The following is a 19,355-nucleotide window of genomic DNA, read 5'->3' as shown; positions in this document are numbered from 1 at the left end:
TAGGCCAATTTCAACACACTGGCAGTAATTTTCTAAGTGAAAATACAAGCATGGTATTTTAAGTGGAAAAACAAGTTATCAAAAATATAATTGATATACTTGAATACATACAACAAAACCTTCCTGTAGATTTGAGATTTCAAGGATACTATAAAAAAGGCATATGTATGATTTTTTTTATGCTGCTACTATTTTTTTTTGTAAATTATCTCTATTATAATCCATGGTATTGCAAAATATTTATTGAAATTTGCTAGAAATTATGAATAAACTAAGATGTTGTTAATTTCCTGTAGGAAAGCAAAAATACTAATAGCCTGTAGGAAAGCATAATTTCAATTATTATTTTCTAAATGCATGCAATAAATTTGCAGGTAGTTTCATCTATGGAAATATTTAGTTATGTTTCTCATACAAGGAGAAGTGCCAGGAGAATGGTTAGGCATGCCCAGCTACGATGCCCTTCATCGGATGAGGACATGACAAGTGATGTGAATGTCAACAATGCTCCCAACAATTTTTTTGAGGATGACCATGTGCTAGAATTTGATGTTGTCATGCCATCAATCACAAAGCCACTGTCAACCACAGTCCAAGGGGAAAGTTCAAATAAGAATATCATCGTTATAAGTGGTTGGAAAAAGAGAAAAAATGTTAGCTACAATTGATGAAATAAAGTTTAATGGATATTTAGTTCGGGCATCTACAAAAAAACATGGTATACCTCCATCATCAATACAATATTTGATAAATGGGCTCACTCGTAAAAATCATAGAGGGCCCCTTACAGTTATGACAAAAGAGGAGGAGGCTGAGATGGTTGAGTGGTGTAGGGAGATCGGCTAATTGGGACATCGACTAGAGTTAATGCAACTCAAATCCATAGTTTCTTAGATCTGTCAGGGGAGGCCAAATCCATTTAAAGATGGGTTTCTTGGTAAATCATTGTGGTTTGGGTTTAAAAAAGGCATCCAGACCTTGTATTGCGTACAATTAAGGGCCTTGACAGAGATAGAGATTTAAATCTACACCCTGCAATTGTGTCTAAGTTCTATGACACTCTTTATAGTGCATACAATAAGTATTATTATGCTGCAAACCATATATGGAACCGTGACGAAACTAGTTTACAGGAAGCAAGGAATTGTGGCATGTGAATAATTGTCGATAGAGGGAGCCAAAGTGTTCCAAATATTTTTCCTAAGAGAGGGGAGTCGATAAATATTATATGTTGTGTCAATGCAATTGGCACTTCAATCCCAAGATTGTATCTATTCAAGGTAAAAATCAGCTGAAAAACTATGTACAAAACTATGAACTAGGAGCATGCATGAATTCTCATCCTCATGCATGGATGACTAAGGAACTTTTTTTAAATTGGCTTTGTCACTTTTTTGCATCTATTCCCAGTGGTGTCCCACATGAGAATAAACAGCTATTAATTTTATATGGTCATGGAAGCCGCATTGTTGTGCAAACAATTGAGGAGGCAAACAATTTAGGCATCGACTTGTTAACATTTCCTACTCATACTACTTATAGATTGCAACCCCTTGATGTGAGCATGTTTATCCCTTTCAAGAACTATTTCAGGTCAGAGTGAGTTGCATGGATGGAAAATAATCCATGGATGGAGGTGAAAAGGTTTGAGCTAGAAGAGATTGGAAGTAAACCCTTTAAAAGGGCTCTCACACCATCAAATATCAAAGTCAACTTTAGTAGGATTGGAATATGGCCACTAAACTATGATTCTCTTATGCATGATACTGGTAATAGCCAAGCGTTTCATGTAAATGGTCAAGAATAAGGGCATATCGATTCATATTTTGAAATGCAAGAAGTGGATGAATAGGAAGATGCAACTGTCACTGATACTATAATTTGCCTCTCAAGGACAATTATATGTTCATGGTGATGAACACGTAAGTGAAACACAGTACCATCATGAACCAATTGACAATAAAATGGACAGGGAAAATTTTAAGAACCCCCCCTAAATTTACATGTATAATAAATGGGCGAATCTCGATGGTATATAGGAAAAATGGAAGGCAATTTTATCAATAATATGATATGTATATATAATTTTTTGGCGAATCTCTCACCAGGCATGGCGAATATTTTACTCAATTATAAAATCTTGTGTTTATTAAATACAGAAATGAAATCATTGCATTTCTTTAAAATATCTTTTGAAATCAAAATTACCGTTTCTTTAAAATATCTTTTGAAATCAAAATTACCGAAATTACATATCGATAACCTAGTAGGTGTAGGATAAAATTCCCCCGTGCCATTCATAGAACGCATGAGAAAAAACCTAATACTATATATAAAACCAAGAAAAATTCAAATTCATCACTTCTAGGGAACTCGTAACCACCCTGCCAATACACAAGTATGTTCCTGTTTGCAATTAGAAAAATTACGCAAATTACAATCTGTTTACTCCAGCATATGTTGGAAAGTTATAGAAGGATGACTAGTGTAATCAATCCATTCCTTTTAGCTCTGGATTTGTTTCAGTTTAAAATAGAAGTATACAAATATACTTGTCCAATGTCTATGCTTTAACCATTCACCTTAAGATGTTTTTACAATATAATTTCCTAAGTCTATTTAATATCTTCATTATCATAAAAACCAACCTATATCCATCTTAACTCCACATCTACCACTCTTAGGGGGATGAAATAGAATTTCCCCTTTAAATAGTCTATGCTCACATGAATACCATGGGTCAATACCATGGGTTATCATAAACCTGGAGCTTAAAAATTACTATTAGTAATTTATAAAAATTAATAAAATTAATAGTTGATTTTTATTTTATTTTTTATTTTAACCAAGCTAAAATGTTTAACATACATTAAATTACAACATCCATTTTTACTCTTGATCGGATCAAATATTTTTTCACTCTATGCTAGTTTGCATATCACGATATTTGATACCTCTCGGGGGTTAGTAGATCCATAGTAAAGATGGATCTATGCTGGTTTAATTCCCCCATTTAAATAGGATACATTCCAGGTGAATACCATGGGTCAATACCATGTGCCATTTTGGTGAATACCATGGGTCAATACCATGTGCCATTTTTATTTTTATTAATACTAATAGTAGGGTTAATAATGTATTTTTTCATGGTATTAATAACAATCTAGTCCATGGTATTTGTCCCATAGTATTTTTCCCATAGGTTTCACCTAAATATAATGCATTTTTTGAGTGTTCGTAAATATAAGGTGACTTATGGAGTAAATATTAAAAAAAATATATATTTTTTTACCATACCTCTCGTTTATTTATATTTTTATTAATTTACCATACCTCTTTTACAAATATGGTATTTGACCCATAGGATTCACTTAAATAAAACCTCTTTCTTGAGCCTTCATAAATAGAACGAGGGTTATGGACTAAATATAAAAAGAGGTTTTATTTATTTACCATTCGTCTAGTTTATTTATATTTTTATTTATTTACCATACCTTTTGAGTAAGTACTAAAAAATGTTTTATTTATTTACCATACCTCCACTTTACTTATATTTTTATTTGTTTACACCCTTGCATGTATATAAGGTGACTTATGGAGTAAATATAAAAAAATGTTTTATTTATTTACCATACTTCTCATTTATTTATATTTTTATTAATTTACCATACCTCTTTTATAAATATGGTATTTGGGTCTTTGGCCCATAGGATTCACTTAAATAAAACCTATTCTTGAAAATGGGCGAATGGATTCACTTAAATAAAACCTATTCTTGAAAATGGGCGAATGGAAGGTTGTAACTCCTAATTTCAAGGGCTAAATTTACGTTTTTTACCCTCTCCCTTAAAAGAAGGTGGGCTATTTGAGGTGATTTGTAAAAATGTACTATGATACAAAATAATCGCCCACTAAAAATTTAAAACCCCTTAATTTCGCCAAAGGGCGAACATTCGCCCCTAAAATCACCCCTAAAAATGGAGGTTGTTCTACCAACTGAAGCACATGGAACTTCAACTATTGATATTTTTAATGACTATATTGATCATGCAATTGACAATGATAATGTGGTTGAAAAAGGCATTAATGATATTGCACTAGGAAGAAACAATGACCAATTGAAATTGGCAAGACAGGTTACCTCACCATCATGGCTAGCAGAAGCCATGATGAATATAAACAAACATGGAGTTTCAAGAATCAATGAAGAAAGCATGAACATGCCTTCACAACTAGTAGAATTGAACAATGAAATTGTTCATTTTTTTGTGGACAATAGATCAATGTGTTGTGTGTGGAGCATGAGTGTTCTGAGGTCTTCTGTTTCAGCCGGATGTATACCCCAGGAAGTTTGTACACCTCTCCACGCGAGGGGGGTGCGGGGCGGACTTGTCCCCCCTGCGGGGGTTTGGGGGGCCGATCCGCCCCGGCTGGGGGGTCCAAGGGCAGCACCCCCAAAGCCAAAAATAGATGTAAAATTGCCTTGTAAAAGTATAGTAATTTCTAGTCAATCTGGGCTGTTCATTAGGTGGATGATCTGACGGTAGAACTTATGTTTAGTTTAGGGTTTTTTGCCCTAGAAGGCAACCCCTCTCTTTGTATGAGGGCATTGTATTTGAGGCTGAGATATAGCTGTGTATTCTCTGAGCGAGAAACAGAGAGGTGAGACTGTGAGAGAAAACAGAGGATATCACAGTGGATTTGTTGTAGGTTGTGTCTCTTCATTTTACTGGATAATAGAAAGGAAGGATTGGCTGTTCGGGGTGGACGTAGCCCAAACTGGGTGAACCACATATATCTGTGTCTCTCTTGTTTTATGCATTCTCTGTGTTTATATTTCTGCAATATTTTATTTGTTCCATTGCTCCGTAATATATAATTTTCTAAGAACTGGTATTAGAGTCGAAGGTCTATTTGGCTGATAAACTCACAGGAAAGAAGGGTTCCTCGTTCAAGTGGGAGCAATGGCAGAAGATGGTAAGTTTAGGGTCGAGAAATTTAATAGCCAAAACTTCTCTCTATGGAAGATGCAGAAGGAAGATTATCTGTATCAGAAAGATCTATACCTACCATTGAGTGGAAAAACAAAGAAGCCGACGACTATGACAGATGAAGAATGGAACCTTCTCGATAGAATGGCACTCGAAACAATACGGTTGTGCCTCGCTGCATCAGTCACCTTCAAAATTTCGAAGGAAACAATGACAGAGGGTTTGATTCAGGCATTGTCGAAACTATATGAAAAACCCTCGGCCTCCAACAAGGTATTTCTTATGAAACGGTTATCTAATATGAAGATGTCGGAAGGTGGATCAATTGCAGATCATCTAAATGATTTTAATACAGTTACAAGTCAGTTAAGTTCTGTAGGGGTAAACTTTGAAGATGAAGTTAGAGCTCTGTTATTCTTGTGTTCATTTCTAGAAAGTTGGAATGGTTTAGTAATGGCCATAAGTAACTCTGTCTCTGGATCTAGTACTTTAAAGTTTGATGATGTTGTCGATGCTATCCTTAGCGAGGAAATGCGACAGAAAAGCTGCGGTGAGACATCGGGTAATGCTTTGAGTGCAGAGTCTAGGGGAAGAAAAATGGAAAGAGGAAATATCTCAGGATATCGCGGTAAATCAAGGAAAGGAAGATCCAAGTCCAGATCGGGGATAGTGTGCTGGAAATGCGGAAAGAAAGGACACCTAAAGAAAGATTGTAGATCTCGGAATGGAAAAGAAGGAGATCCATAGCAAGAAAACAATCATGAAGCAAATGTGATAGGTGAGGTGTTACAAGATGCTTTGATTCTTTCTTTAGAAAATATTACTGATTCCTGGGTGGTAGATTCAGGGGCCTCATTCCATGCCACACCTGATAAGAAATACTTTCATGACTATGTTCAAGGAGATTTTGGACAAGTTCGTTTGGGTGATGATAAACCCTATAAAATTGTTGGAATGGGTAAGGTTCTTGTAAAATAGCAGAATGGAAACCAATGGCTACTAAAGGAGGTAAGGAATGTTCGAGATCTAAAGAAAAATCTTATTTCAACAGGGTAGTTAGGCGGTGAAGGTTGTGTGACAACTTTCATAGATAAAGCTTGGAAGGTCACCAAAGGAGCCCTAGTAATAGTAAAAGGCGGAAAGGTTGCTACATTGTATTTATGCAATGGTATTTCTAACTCTGTTAATGCTTTAAATTCCAAAGGAGCAAATGCAGCATTATGGCATCATAGGCTCAGACACATGAGTGAAAAGGGGATGAAGATTCTTCACTCAAGGAATTTGTTGCCGGGTTTGAAGAATGTTGATTTGGACTTCTCTGAGAATTGCATTTATGGAAAATAGAAGAGAGTCAGATTTCTCAGAGTTGGGAAAGAAAAGAAGAGCGAAAAATTAGATCATGTGCATACAGATGTATGGGGACCTGCTCAGGTATCATCTCTTGGTGGCTCTCGTTATTATGTTACCTTTATTGATGATGCAACTAGAAAAACTTGGATTTATTGTATTAAGAATAAATCTGATGTAGTTGATACTTTCAAGAAATGGAAAGCTTTGATTGAGATTGAGACAGGAAAGAAATTGAGGTGTCTTAGATCAGACAATGGAGGTGAATATTGCAGCAAAGAGTTTAATAGGTACTGTTCAGAGCATGGAATTCGCAGAGAGAAGACGGTTCCAAGAACACCACAAGAAAATGGTGTGTCATAAAGGATGAACAGAACAATCATGGAGCATGCAAGGTGCATGAGATTGCATGCAAGATTGCCTTTACAGTTTTGGGCAGATGTTATAGATACTATTGTTTATCTAATAAACAGAGGGCCTTCAAGTTCCTTGGATGGTGGTGTTATAGAGGAAGCATGGATAGGTAAAAAGGTAAACTAATCCTTTTTAAAGCCTTTTGGTTGTGAGGCCTTTGTCCATATTGATAAAGAAAATAGAACAAAGCTTGAGGCAAAGTCAAAGAAATGTACCTTTGTTGGATATGGTGTTAATGATTTTGGTTATCGCTTATATGATTACGAAAATCACAAAATCATTAGGAGCAGAGATGTAATATTCAATGAAAAGATCTTGTATAAGAATCCGTTGCAGGAAAGAAGCAAGAAAAAGAAAACAAGGAATATGCAGTCCTTGATGAAATCACTGAAAAAGTAAAGGTGCCTGAAAATAATAATAATCGACAACCACAACAACAACAACCACCACAATAGAAACAGACACCCCAAACACCTGAAAGTGGTGTTAAAAGATCTAACAGGATAAGTAGACCCCCTAAATGATACTCTCCTTCATTATATTATTTATCATTGATTGATTCTGGTGAACCCGAATGTTATGAAGAAGAAATGTAGGTTGAAAGCAGGAAGAAGTGGGAGGTAGCCATGGAAGAAGAGATGGACTCCTTAATGCATAACCAGACTTGGGACTTAGTCAGGTTGCCTGCAGGAAAAACTACATTGAAGAATAAATGGGTTTACAGGCTGAAGGAAGAAGATGGAGGAAAAGAGAGGTACAAAGCTAGACTTGTGGCGAAGGGGTTTGCACAGAAGAAAGGTATTGATTTTGATGAAATATTTTCTCCTGTTGTTAAAATGACTTCAATCAGAACTATTTTAAGTCTAGTAGCAGCTGAAGATTTGCATCTTGAGCAGTTAGATGTAAAGACAACCTTTCTCCATGGGGATTTGGAGGAAGAGATATATATGCAGCAGCCACAAGGATATGAGGTGAAAGGGAAGGAGAAACTAGTGTGCAGGTTGAAGAAGAGCTTGTATGGCTTAAAACAAGCTCCAAGGCAGTGGTATCTAAAATTTGACAAGTTTATGTCTGAGCAAGGTTATACTAGATGTCACTTTGATCATTGTGTTTATCTGAAAAAACAAAATGATGGCGGCTATACTATATTGTTATTATATGTAGATGACATGCTTGTTGCAGGGTCTAACATGCAGGAAATAAATGTGCTCAAAAGAAAATTGGCAAATTCATTTGCAATGAAGAATTTGGGAGCTGCAAAACAAATCCTTGGTATGAGAATCACTAGAGACAGGAAAAATCGCAAATTAACATTGTCTCAAAATGAGTACATACAAAAGGTGTTGAAAAGACATAATATGCACAATGCAAAACCAGTTAGTACACCGTTTGCTAGCCATTTCAAACTTAGTAAGGAAATGTGCCCAAAGACCCAAGAAGACATGGATTATATGTATAAAGTTCCATATGCATCAGCAGTTGGAAGCTTAATGTATGCAATGGTCTGCACAAGGCCTGATATTGCACATGCAGTGGGAGTTGTAAGTAGGTACATGAACAATCTAGGAAAGGAACATTGGATGGCAGTCAAATGGATTCTCAGATATTTGAAAGGTACCAGAAATCAAGCATTATGCTTTGGTGGTTCAAACATTTCTCTACAGGGATATGTTGATGCAGATATGGCAGGTGACAGAGATAACAGGAGGAGCACTACAGGATATGTATTTACTGTTGGTGGAACAGCTGTCAGTTGGGTTTCAAAAATCCAAATTGTTGTTGTGCTTTCAATAATAGAAGCAGAGTATGTTGCTGCTACAGAGGCTAGTAAAGAATTGATTTGGTTATAAAGGCTTATGGGTGAATTGGGCAAGGAGCATGATATGGGCACGTTATACAGTGATAGCCAAAGTGCCATTAATCTTGCAAAGAACACAGCATTTCATTCCAAGACTAAACACATACAGCTCAAGTACCACTTCATACGATCAGTGATGGAAGATGGAGAGTTGAAGCTGGAAAAGATACAGACTATCCAGAATCCTACAGACATGCTAACAAAAGCTGTAACCAGGGAGAAACTGAGAACATGCTCAGTTTCAATTGCTCTTCAAGGATGACGATGAAGATGGAAAACAGCTAGGTCCAAAGAGGAGTCATTGTCCAGCAAATGAAGCAGTGATAGAGTTGCTACAATCATTCTCCAAGTGGGAGATTGTTGTGTGTGGAGCATGATTGTTCTGAGGTCTTTTGTTTCATCCGGATGTATACCCTAGGAAGTTTGTACACCCCTCCACGAGGGGGGTGCGGGGGGGACTTGTCCCCCTCGTGAGGGTCCGGGGGGGCCGATCCCCCTTATCTAGGGGGTCCAGGGGCAGTGCCCCCGAAGCCAAAAATAGATGTAAAATTTCCTTGTAAAAGTATAGTAATTTCTAGTCAATCTGGGCTGTTCATTAGGTGGATGATCTGACGGTAGAACTTATGTTTAATTTAGTGTTTTTTCCCTAGAAGGAAACCTCTCTCTTTGTATGAGGACATTGTATTTGAGGCTGAGATATAGATGTGTATTCTCTGAGCGAGAAACAGAGAGGTGAGATTATGAGAGAAAACAGAGGATATTACATCAGATTTGCTATAGGTTGTGTCTCTTCATTTTACTGGATAATAGAAAGGAAGGACTGGTTGTTCAGGGTGGACGTAGCCCAAACTAGGTGAACCACGTATATCTGTGTCTCTCTTGTTTTATGCGTTCTCTGTGTTTATATTTCTGCAATATTTTATGATTTCCATTGCTCTGTAATATATAATTTTCTAACACAATGGAAGAAGATAGTGCACATGATGAGGAATCATATGAAGAGAATAATATAGTTCAATCAATTATCCTGGATATTGAAAGGAAAGTTTCAACCAATGCTGTGTAGGTGGTAGGGAATGAGAAGTTACTTGGTTGGTTCCTAAAGTTACCAGTAGAGATAGTGTCAATGAAAAAAAAAGCATGGAACACTAGGTAGTCTTTGATTGGGCTGAAGTTCACAGTTACTCACCTCAGAAAACTATATAGCCCTATTAGTTGAGTCTGAAAAAAATAAACTTGATATTCAAGAATTAAAATAGAAAATGAATAATTTAGCCAAGGAAAAGAATGCATCAAGGATTGTTGTAGCACAACTTCGAGTAGAGGAAAGGCTTGAAAGATAGAAAGTAAGGAAAGACAAGGACCATAAAAAACAAATGGCAAGGCAGGAAAAGGAATCAAGAAAGGCTCAACAAATGCTTCAAAGAGAACAAGGGATGACATTTGAAAATGATGGATGACATTTGAAAATTATGAAAGCACAATTAACGAAGCGAGGATGATGCCAATGACATTGGACCAAATAATACACCATTATTGCAAGACCCATAAACATTCAATTACCTCAATATCAGAATGGGGATTTACCCACTTGTTATATTCCTACCAGTGCAGGTGTCAATCATATGTATTCTTATCAGACACCTCCACTTAATGTATGGGTTAGTAGCGGAAGTGTGAGTTATGGGTACTCAATTCCTCCATGGCTACAAGGGGAAATTTGACTCAATCATATGGCAACAATGCAACACATCCTAATCAGCCACTAATAGGTATGCCAACCTACTTGGATCAAGCACGGAACTCAAAAAGTTTGGGCACTGAAGATTCTATAGGCCATCAAAAATAGAGGTGCGATATGTTTTTTTTTTGTAACCACATGATGATTTGAATTTTTTTTATCTTTCATGAATCCATTGAATCAAACAATTTCAAAAAAATTCATAAAAAAAATTCACAATTGTCTTGTTGTGACCAGAGAAGAAATGCAATCAAAACATAGTGGATGACAAGAAAGAATACCACACAATCAATGAAGAATCTAGAGGCCATCAAGCAAAGGGGTTTCATGGTTTTTTTGGTGTAACCACATTAGGATGTGTATTTTTGTAAGGATTACCATTTTGTATATCGATATAATCTATGTATGACTGATTTGGGTAGCATATAGAATGTTCTCTCATGCATCCACATAGGATGTTCTCTCCTGCAACCAACTACTAGATGTTTACAGTTTTCCAAGAAATTAACTTTGCAGGATGATGAAATTTAATTATATTTAAGTTTCACCTACACACAACACTATTATTGATATTCAAGATCAAGCTTTGTTTAATGAATTTTATTTTAAATTGTAGCAAATTGTATACATATTCATGTAACATGGTCTAATTTATCGACACTAATATATTAATGTTATTTGAAGATGGTGTCAGTGATAGTCAATTCTACATGGTCATGAACAAAGAATTATTTTCCTTCAAATTAGCAATGATTGGTTCAAAGAATGTAATTAAAAGAAGCCCTACAATTTCATCACAGATCGAAGAAAAAATATAACTTGAATGATGACTCTCATCACAGATAAACTTAATAAATAATAAACTACTCTCATCACATAATTTATCGACTATAATATATTAATGTTATTCGAAGATGGTGTCAGAGAGTAAATTCTACATGGTCATGAACAACAAACTATTGGTTCAAAGATTGAACTTAAAAAAATCCCTCCAATTTCATTACAAGCTACTCTCATCACAGATAAACTTGATAAAGAATAATTTATTCTCATCACAGAATTTATTGACACTAATATATTAAAGTTATTCAAAGATGTTGTCATTGAGTTTCAATTCTACATCGTCATGAATAAATAATTATTTTCCTTCAAAACAACAACAAATGGTTCAAAATTTGCAATTAAAAAAATCCTTGCAATTTCATCACATATTGAAGAAAAATTACAACTTGAAGCTAAGATCATCATAGATAAACTTGAAGCCACTCTCATCAAAAATAAACTTGAAGCTACATCTCATTCTACAGATAAACATGAATAAGAATAATAAAATCTAGAAAGATAATAATAATTTAAGATAATGTCAAATAACAATAGTTCCATAACTTATTTTTGAAGCATGTTGAGACCCATGTTGAGACCCATGACCTAAAGATTAACCTATTCATTATAGGATGAACTCTCTTTACCCTGACCTTGTTAAGGATAAATGCGGTAATAATAAGTAAATTTCTAGAGTTCTTACTTGTGATAATCCAATATTCAAAGGATTGGGAAGATGCCCAATCATATGCTAGCTTGGGAGAGAATTCATAAATGAGGTTGATCACATGATCTGTCTGGTCTAGACATGCCTAGAGAAAATCCATGTAGGAAATCTTGGAGACATGTGAGGAAATGCTCTAAATAAGGGAGGAATATGAAGCAAGTGACAACATGGCATAGGTAGCACGAGGAGGAAATAAACTTGAATAATTATAAGGATCTTCCTATTGGGTTAAAGATATGGTCCCTTCTCACTACATAAAAATCTCCTCATAATCATCAGTTTATATGAAAGGAAATGAAACTTAACACACCTTACTATGATTGATTCATTGATTCATACAACAAATCCATGCTTTGGTAGTAATCACTGAGGTTGTTCCATTGAGTCTATGCTGCAAATCTGCGCTTTTGTAGCAAATCAACTTGGAACAATTATTAATTGATTTATCCTTGCTTCTATATTCCTACACCCAGTAAGAAGACCATGCATAGGAAACAATGTATCAATTTCGATTGAATGTGCACATGTTGAGACCCATGTCGAGACCACTGACACGACAAAGAAGAATCCTTATCTCCAAAACTTGATTTCAAAACGAAAAATTCAGAACCCTACCCAAAACACTATACACAGAGCATATAAATATTTTTCTAAAACCCTAGTAAAATACAAGCATACAATACATTTTTGGTTAGGTTTTTGGGAACCCTATCCAAGACCCAAAATACATAAAAGCATAAAATTTTGTTTTCTAAAACCCTACTAAAATACCCAAAACAAACCATCATAAATAGGTGTACATAGTAATAATACTAAAGAAAAAAAGGATGTCGCTAGAGAGATGTTACATAAAATTGTTATTTAATTAATTTTTATAACCTTTTTAATACATGATAGCAAAAAAAATAAAAAATATAGCTATTATGATGGATGTGTATTCATATTTGAGTTTTTTTTAACTATTTTAAGTTTTAAAGATTTTGGCTGGAATTTGGTAAAATAGTTTTTATTAGATTGTTTCTGAGAAATATTTTCCTTCTTTTCCTTTCCTATTTTAAAATTTGAAATTTAAATCTCATGATTTACTTTATAACACAAACATTAAGATTTTTTAAATTTTTTTCCAACAGTTAAAAAAAATAAATTCACAAATAACTTGTAATTACAAAAAATTCCCCCAAAATTTCTATCAAAATTTGGAAAAAAATAATCCAAAACAATCAGCATACTGCATCTACATTATAATAAAGTATAATGGGTACAACCAAAACAATTAGAATAATGCATCTACATTATAATAAAGTATAATGGGTTCCGAAAAGGACAAGGACAATCACAGAAAAAAGTATTCAAATTTATGTTATTAATAAAAACATAGAAAACATTAATGCATATATTTAAAAAAAAAACTTAAAACCAACCTCAAAAGGAAATATGTAATAGATTTATCTGTAATGTTTTCATTAATTTTATATATATATATATATAGATATTTTGATTGAATTCAAAAGTTATCTTTTTTGGATTTTAATTTATATATTAATATATATTTAATTATAAGTAATAAAAAAATTATTTTTAATTTTAAATAGTTTAAAATTAATTAAAAAATAATATTTATATACATTTATATACATTTAACTTAATTATTTAAATTAAGATTAAATTAATTCTTCTCTTATTCTTTTCACAGTCAAAATAGTCGTTTGGTTATAATCATTTCCTTGTTAAAATGGTTTGTCTTCCGACCAAACATTCCTACTACCAATTCTAACAAAATTATTTCAAATATTCTAAATTGCATTTATTGGTTATTGGGCTTGGAATGGTAAAAAAAAAATGGTTTAGAACACAAGAATCCTAAATCAAGAAGAATGGATCAATCATAATTTGTTTGGCTTATAGATTGATTAAAATAAAATAAAAAACATATTTCAATAAATTAATTTTTTTTAATAAAATAAAATAGAAAAAAAAATAATATTTAAATTATTTAGAATTAGATTAATAATAAAATTAAATAAATAATTATAAATAAGAATAAAATTTCAATATAAATAAAAATAAAATTTCAATAAAAACTAAAAACAAAATACTTACACCTGTTTGTAAAGTAAATTTTCTTTCTCTAAATAAGAATAATAATATTACTGAAACTTGAGGTTGTAAAACAAAGGCTGGTCCATCTTTTTCAATTTAATAAATATGATAATATTACTTTTATTTATATGATAATATTACTTTTATTTGAAAATTGTAATTATTATTAATTTATAAATAATTTTTAAATTTGTAACATGATTTTTCACAAGCACATATAGAAAAAAGAATGTGAAAATTTAAATTTGTAATATGAATTTTCATAAGTAGATATTTAGAAAAAGAATTTGCTATTTTCACTATCTTGTGAATATTAAAATTAAACTACAATTAAATTGCCAATAAAATATAACTAAGAGTGAAGGAGATGTGAATATACACAATATCAATAAAATATATAATTAAGAGTGAGGAGATGTGAACATACACAATATGGAATACAAAGTTAAATTAAAAACTTAAAAGTACTTCCCAACATTAAAATCATAATTAATCTCTCCCCATTATCATTGATCAATCACATTAGATCTCATTATCTCCATAACGACTTACTTGTCACTTTTAGTGGATGCTCCATTTCTGAATATTTCTTCTAATAAATAGAGCAAAAGAATATGATAGTTACATGCATATTCCAATTCTGGAGTTACAGCTAAAAATGTTACGAATCAACGAGACAACATTTAAAAACTTAAAAATACCTCCAAACACCATTTAAAATAGAATTTCTTGGGGAAAAATAATCACCATAGATATAAGAATTCCAGGAATGGATTCATTGATCAATAACTGTAGATCTAATTATCACCACAACGTCTTACTTGTCACTTTTAATGGAGGCTCAACGTAACAATGTTTATTGTAATAAATAAAGTCTTGGACAATCAAATGTTTCTTCTAATAAATAGAGGTCTTCGACCTATTTATTTCACAGCAATGTTCTCCCCGAGAAATGAATGTTTTTGGTAATAATTCCAAAAACATATTCATCGCATGGGGAAAAATAATCATAGTTAAAGTTAAGTATGCAATGATGAAATGAGATGTGGAGTGCTTTAAAAGAAGATTTCACAGATTGATTCAGTATGGGAATCTTTTTTTCAAGATGTGGAATCTCATTATCAAATTATTGGAAAGATTTTGCATGTCCGAATCTATCCAAGCGATCAAGCTGTCGCCCAATAACATTGTCAGTCTTGAAAGATTCAAGAAATATCACATCTCTAGATATTATAAACTTCTTGTTCACTTCATCATAGAGACGACATGCTTTGGAGGTATTTGAGTACCCTAAGAAGATACACTTGCAACTCCTTGCACCAAGTTTGTTTCTATATTCCTTGGGTATCAAGGCATAACAGGTGGAACGAAAGATCCTGAGATGCTTATCGAAGGAATGTGGCCATATCACATTTCATAGGGAGTCTTGTTTTTTATAACATTAAATGGACACCTATTCTTTATATACACAACACATAAAATTTTATCAACCCAAAACATTAGCTTAACATTCTTGAAAAAAATCATGGAATGTACCATATTTAAGATTATCTTGTTCATTCTTTCAGCTACAAAATTCTGTTGGGGATTAGAAGGAACAATTGTTTGATGTTTGATCCCATGCTAGTGAAGATAGTCTTCAAATTCATTTCAAGTGTATTCTTTTCCATTATCAATGCGAATAGAGCCAATATGAGATTTTGCATCATTTTCAATCCATGCATGAAAGTTCTTGAATGTTTCAGAAGCATCAAGTTCAATTTTTCTATGTGCTCTAGAATGAAAATCATGAAAATATTGTTTTCTATGCTTTCCTAGATTACAAGCATCACATTGCTTAAGATTCCTAGGAATTGTAGGCAAACCAGTAACACCATTTTTCTTCAACAAACAAAGGTTTCCATAGTTCAAGTGTCCAAATATAGCATGCCATAAAAGAATTGATGGAAATGTACCCTCATCATAGTGAGAACTATATGAAAATTTTTGTGCATGAGCATAGGTACCTTGTAGCTTCAGAAGTCTTTCTTCTTCTATCCCCATCATGACAAGTGAGTGATTTGATGCTTTTCTGACCTCAACCTTTTCATCGAACATATAAATGGAGTGTCCTTGCTCACGGATGTGGACCAAAAACAACAAGTTTCTCCTTAGCTCTGAGATATATAAAACGTCATTCAGAAGAAAGTATGGAAGACCAGGTAGTTTGAGCCTGATGGTGCCAAGCCCTAATGGCTTGAGTTTTGACTTGCCTATAAAGTATACCACTCCATCAACATTGTTAGTGACTTATTCAAAAAAATATATTCTAAATGTCATGTGGAAATTTCCTCCTCAATCAAGAAACCAATCATATTCCCAAGAAGCAAGTGAAGCATTAAACAAGTCTTCAATTACTCCATTATTACAATGTGCCACAACATAGTGAGTGGATTTGAGTGCTTTAACTTTCCCTTTGTCATTTGTTTTTCCCTTTCCTTCATTTCTTTCCTTCTCAATTTTGTCCCACGACAACTTACATGTGGATGCATCATGTCCATCTCTATTGCATCGTATGCAATGAAGATTAGACTTTTCTTCTATGAACTATCTGCCCCCCCTGCCTTTAAAATTCCTCCTTCCTCTTCCTCTTCAGCCACCTTTCCTCTAGAAGAATCTTGTGCATGATTATTCTCTCTATATGCAAGACACACAACTTCTTCAGAAGATTGAGGATATTTCTTCTTCCCAAAATCCTTCTCTCTCTCGGCAAACTTCTTCTCAAAGGAGTCAAAGGTAATATCCTTAAGGTTTCCACTTGCTTGCAATGACTCAAGATAATGTGAATAGGTGGGATATAGTGCCCTAACATAAGCTATGAGAGGAATATCTATTTCAACACCAATGGTTTTTATATCATGCATAATGGATCTTACTTCTGAGGATAATGCAAGAGGGTCATCATTTTTTAATTCAAGACTGAACAACTTAATCATCAATTGAACAACTTCAACTTCAGAGTGTGAGTCATAAAATTCCTTCAACATATTTAAGGCTTCAAAAGAATTTGAAAATGGATAAATATGGTGACTCATATCTTCATTTACTAATGTTGCAATCAAGACATAGGCATTTCTATTCTTGTTTTCCCAAATGGAAAGCTCCTTATTTGAAGTGGGCTTTACAGGTGCATTGCCTCCTTCTCCCTCACAAACTCGTTTCCACAACTCAATGAAAATGAGGGTGTGTTTATCTTCCGAGATCACTTGGGATAGTTCTCTTTGATAGAGAGAACTACTCCCACAATGGAAATTAGTGAATGCATCATAAAAACTGGTTTGGGCTCAAAAAAAAATTGATGTAAAAAAATATTCAATTAAGAGTTTAAAACCTTAATATTCCTCCAAACTCCATGCAATTTCATACGATGTAAATAATATACCAATTTTTTTTTCAAAACCTTCACTTTATAAGCCGTGACCTTATAAAAATCACTCAACGCACTTTATATGCCACTTATACCACTAATACATTCACCATATGCACAACACAGTCAACATATTTCATTGCACCATTTTATTCAACAAAATACTGCCCCAAGGCTACACCATGTACCACAAACACGATGTGCAGGATTTACCAATCTGACCCATTTCTCTAGGGAAAAATCATATAGGTTACTGATAATTGACCCTTGTGATTCTTCATCCTTGTAGTATTGCAACACGACCTTCTATATTTTTCAACTGATGTTGATCTTCGTTGCGATAATTTTCAACAAAGTTTGATGGAGAAATATATAGACATTTATACAATTCGAAACTCGGTTTCGCAATCCTGCATAGAGAAAATCACTCTAGAAACTTCAACATAGAGGTGCCTATTTGTTGAAGGGTTTTTGTAGAGATTTTAGTAACTTAGCTGCAAATTGGGTAATAGCATGAAGAGAATTCAACACAAAAGCAATCGCAACAACAATGGCCAAGTCAATGAGATACATGGAGGCGAAGGCAAGGGGTAATTGACACCTTCTCCCTAGGATCAAGTTTCAACTTGGAATAGGGTGTGGGAGGCTCCATTAATTGTTGGAGGAGGAGTTTGCACCAACCAAGTTATACATTGGATTGATTGTTGATGCCTTTGCGAGACATGTAGAGAAGAATCAGACAGAGAGGTCGTAATTAGTGATAAGTTATGGGAATAAGTGGGGACTCGAATGTGCAGGAAACAAGCATTGATGCAATACACAGACACAGTCACGCTCTTAAAATAGACTTGACTCCAGAATATATGCTCTTAAAATAGACTTAACTCCAGCATATATGCTCTTAAAACAGACTTAACTCTAGCATATACACTCTTAAAATTTATCAACAAACTTCTCAAGCTCTTAAAAGAGACTTACCACATGCCAAACACCATTGAACTTGAACCATTTAACGCAACACCTCGCTCCGGTCTTCACATCGATTCAACCTTCTATGCACCAAGTAGCAAATAAATGCCTCAATGCAGCAATTCGACCCTTTCAATAGTAGGAATATGACATGCAGTCTCAACCAATACATTCAAGAACAATGCACTGGATTTTGCAGGACTATGACAGAGGTGTGAGTCCACAGAAGTGCAGAACAAAGGCAGGAAGGAGTTACAAGGGCAGGAAGGAAACCAAAAATGGGGCTATATTTGATACCGTGTCAGACCAAGAGGCAACTCCTCAAAACGATTTTCTTTGTGAATTAACATGGACATATACATGGAGAGCTGTTAAAATTGGAAACTAGGACCAAACTCCGCATGGTTCATCTTATTTATGACAGATGATATTTTTCTTGGATTCCTCTCTCTAAGAGGTGTAGGATTGATATAAAGATCATTAATTTTGAGATGTACAAATGAAGTTATGAATTTATTTTGATTATGGTCAAATTGTCAAGGTCAACCAACAACCTTATGTAGGCTTGAAAGCCCAACAGTCACATCTGTTCATCCTCGATGTTGCATATAAATAGAAGGTGACTTAGCCTAATTTGGACACACTCATCTTCACACTTCTCTCTCTCTCCCCTCATTGATTGGGTACAGATTTCTGGGCCTCTCTCTATCCTCGCGTCCGAAATTTCAGGAGGGCAAAATTTTGGGAGAGCGAAATTTCAGGAGGCCAAAATTTCAAGAGAGTGAAATTTCAGGAGACCGAATTTCTAGACAGTTTGACCAAGCGTTGACCACCATGTGTTTTATATGGAATTTATACCTACGGATAAGTACATCTTCCCTAAGTGGGTAGTTACACTTAGAAAAACAGAAGTAAAAGTGTTTAACCTTTTCCTACAATAGATAGATAAGATAAAGGAACCTACTTTCGATCCTCCACTT

This window comes from Pinus tabuliformis, chromosome 7 (assembly GCF_031772625.1).
Source record: "Pinus tabuliformis cultivar Carrire ecotype Pingquan chromosome 7, CPIR1, whole genome shotgun sequence".
Taxonomy (NCBI): domain Eukaryota; kingdom Viridiplantae; phylum Streptophyta; class Pinopsida; order Pinales; family Pinaceae; genus Pinus; species Pinus tabuliformis.
Note: the sequence above shows the minus strand (reverse complement) of the source record.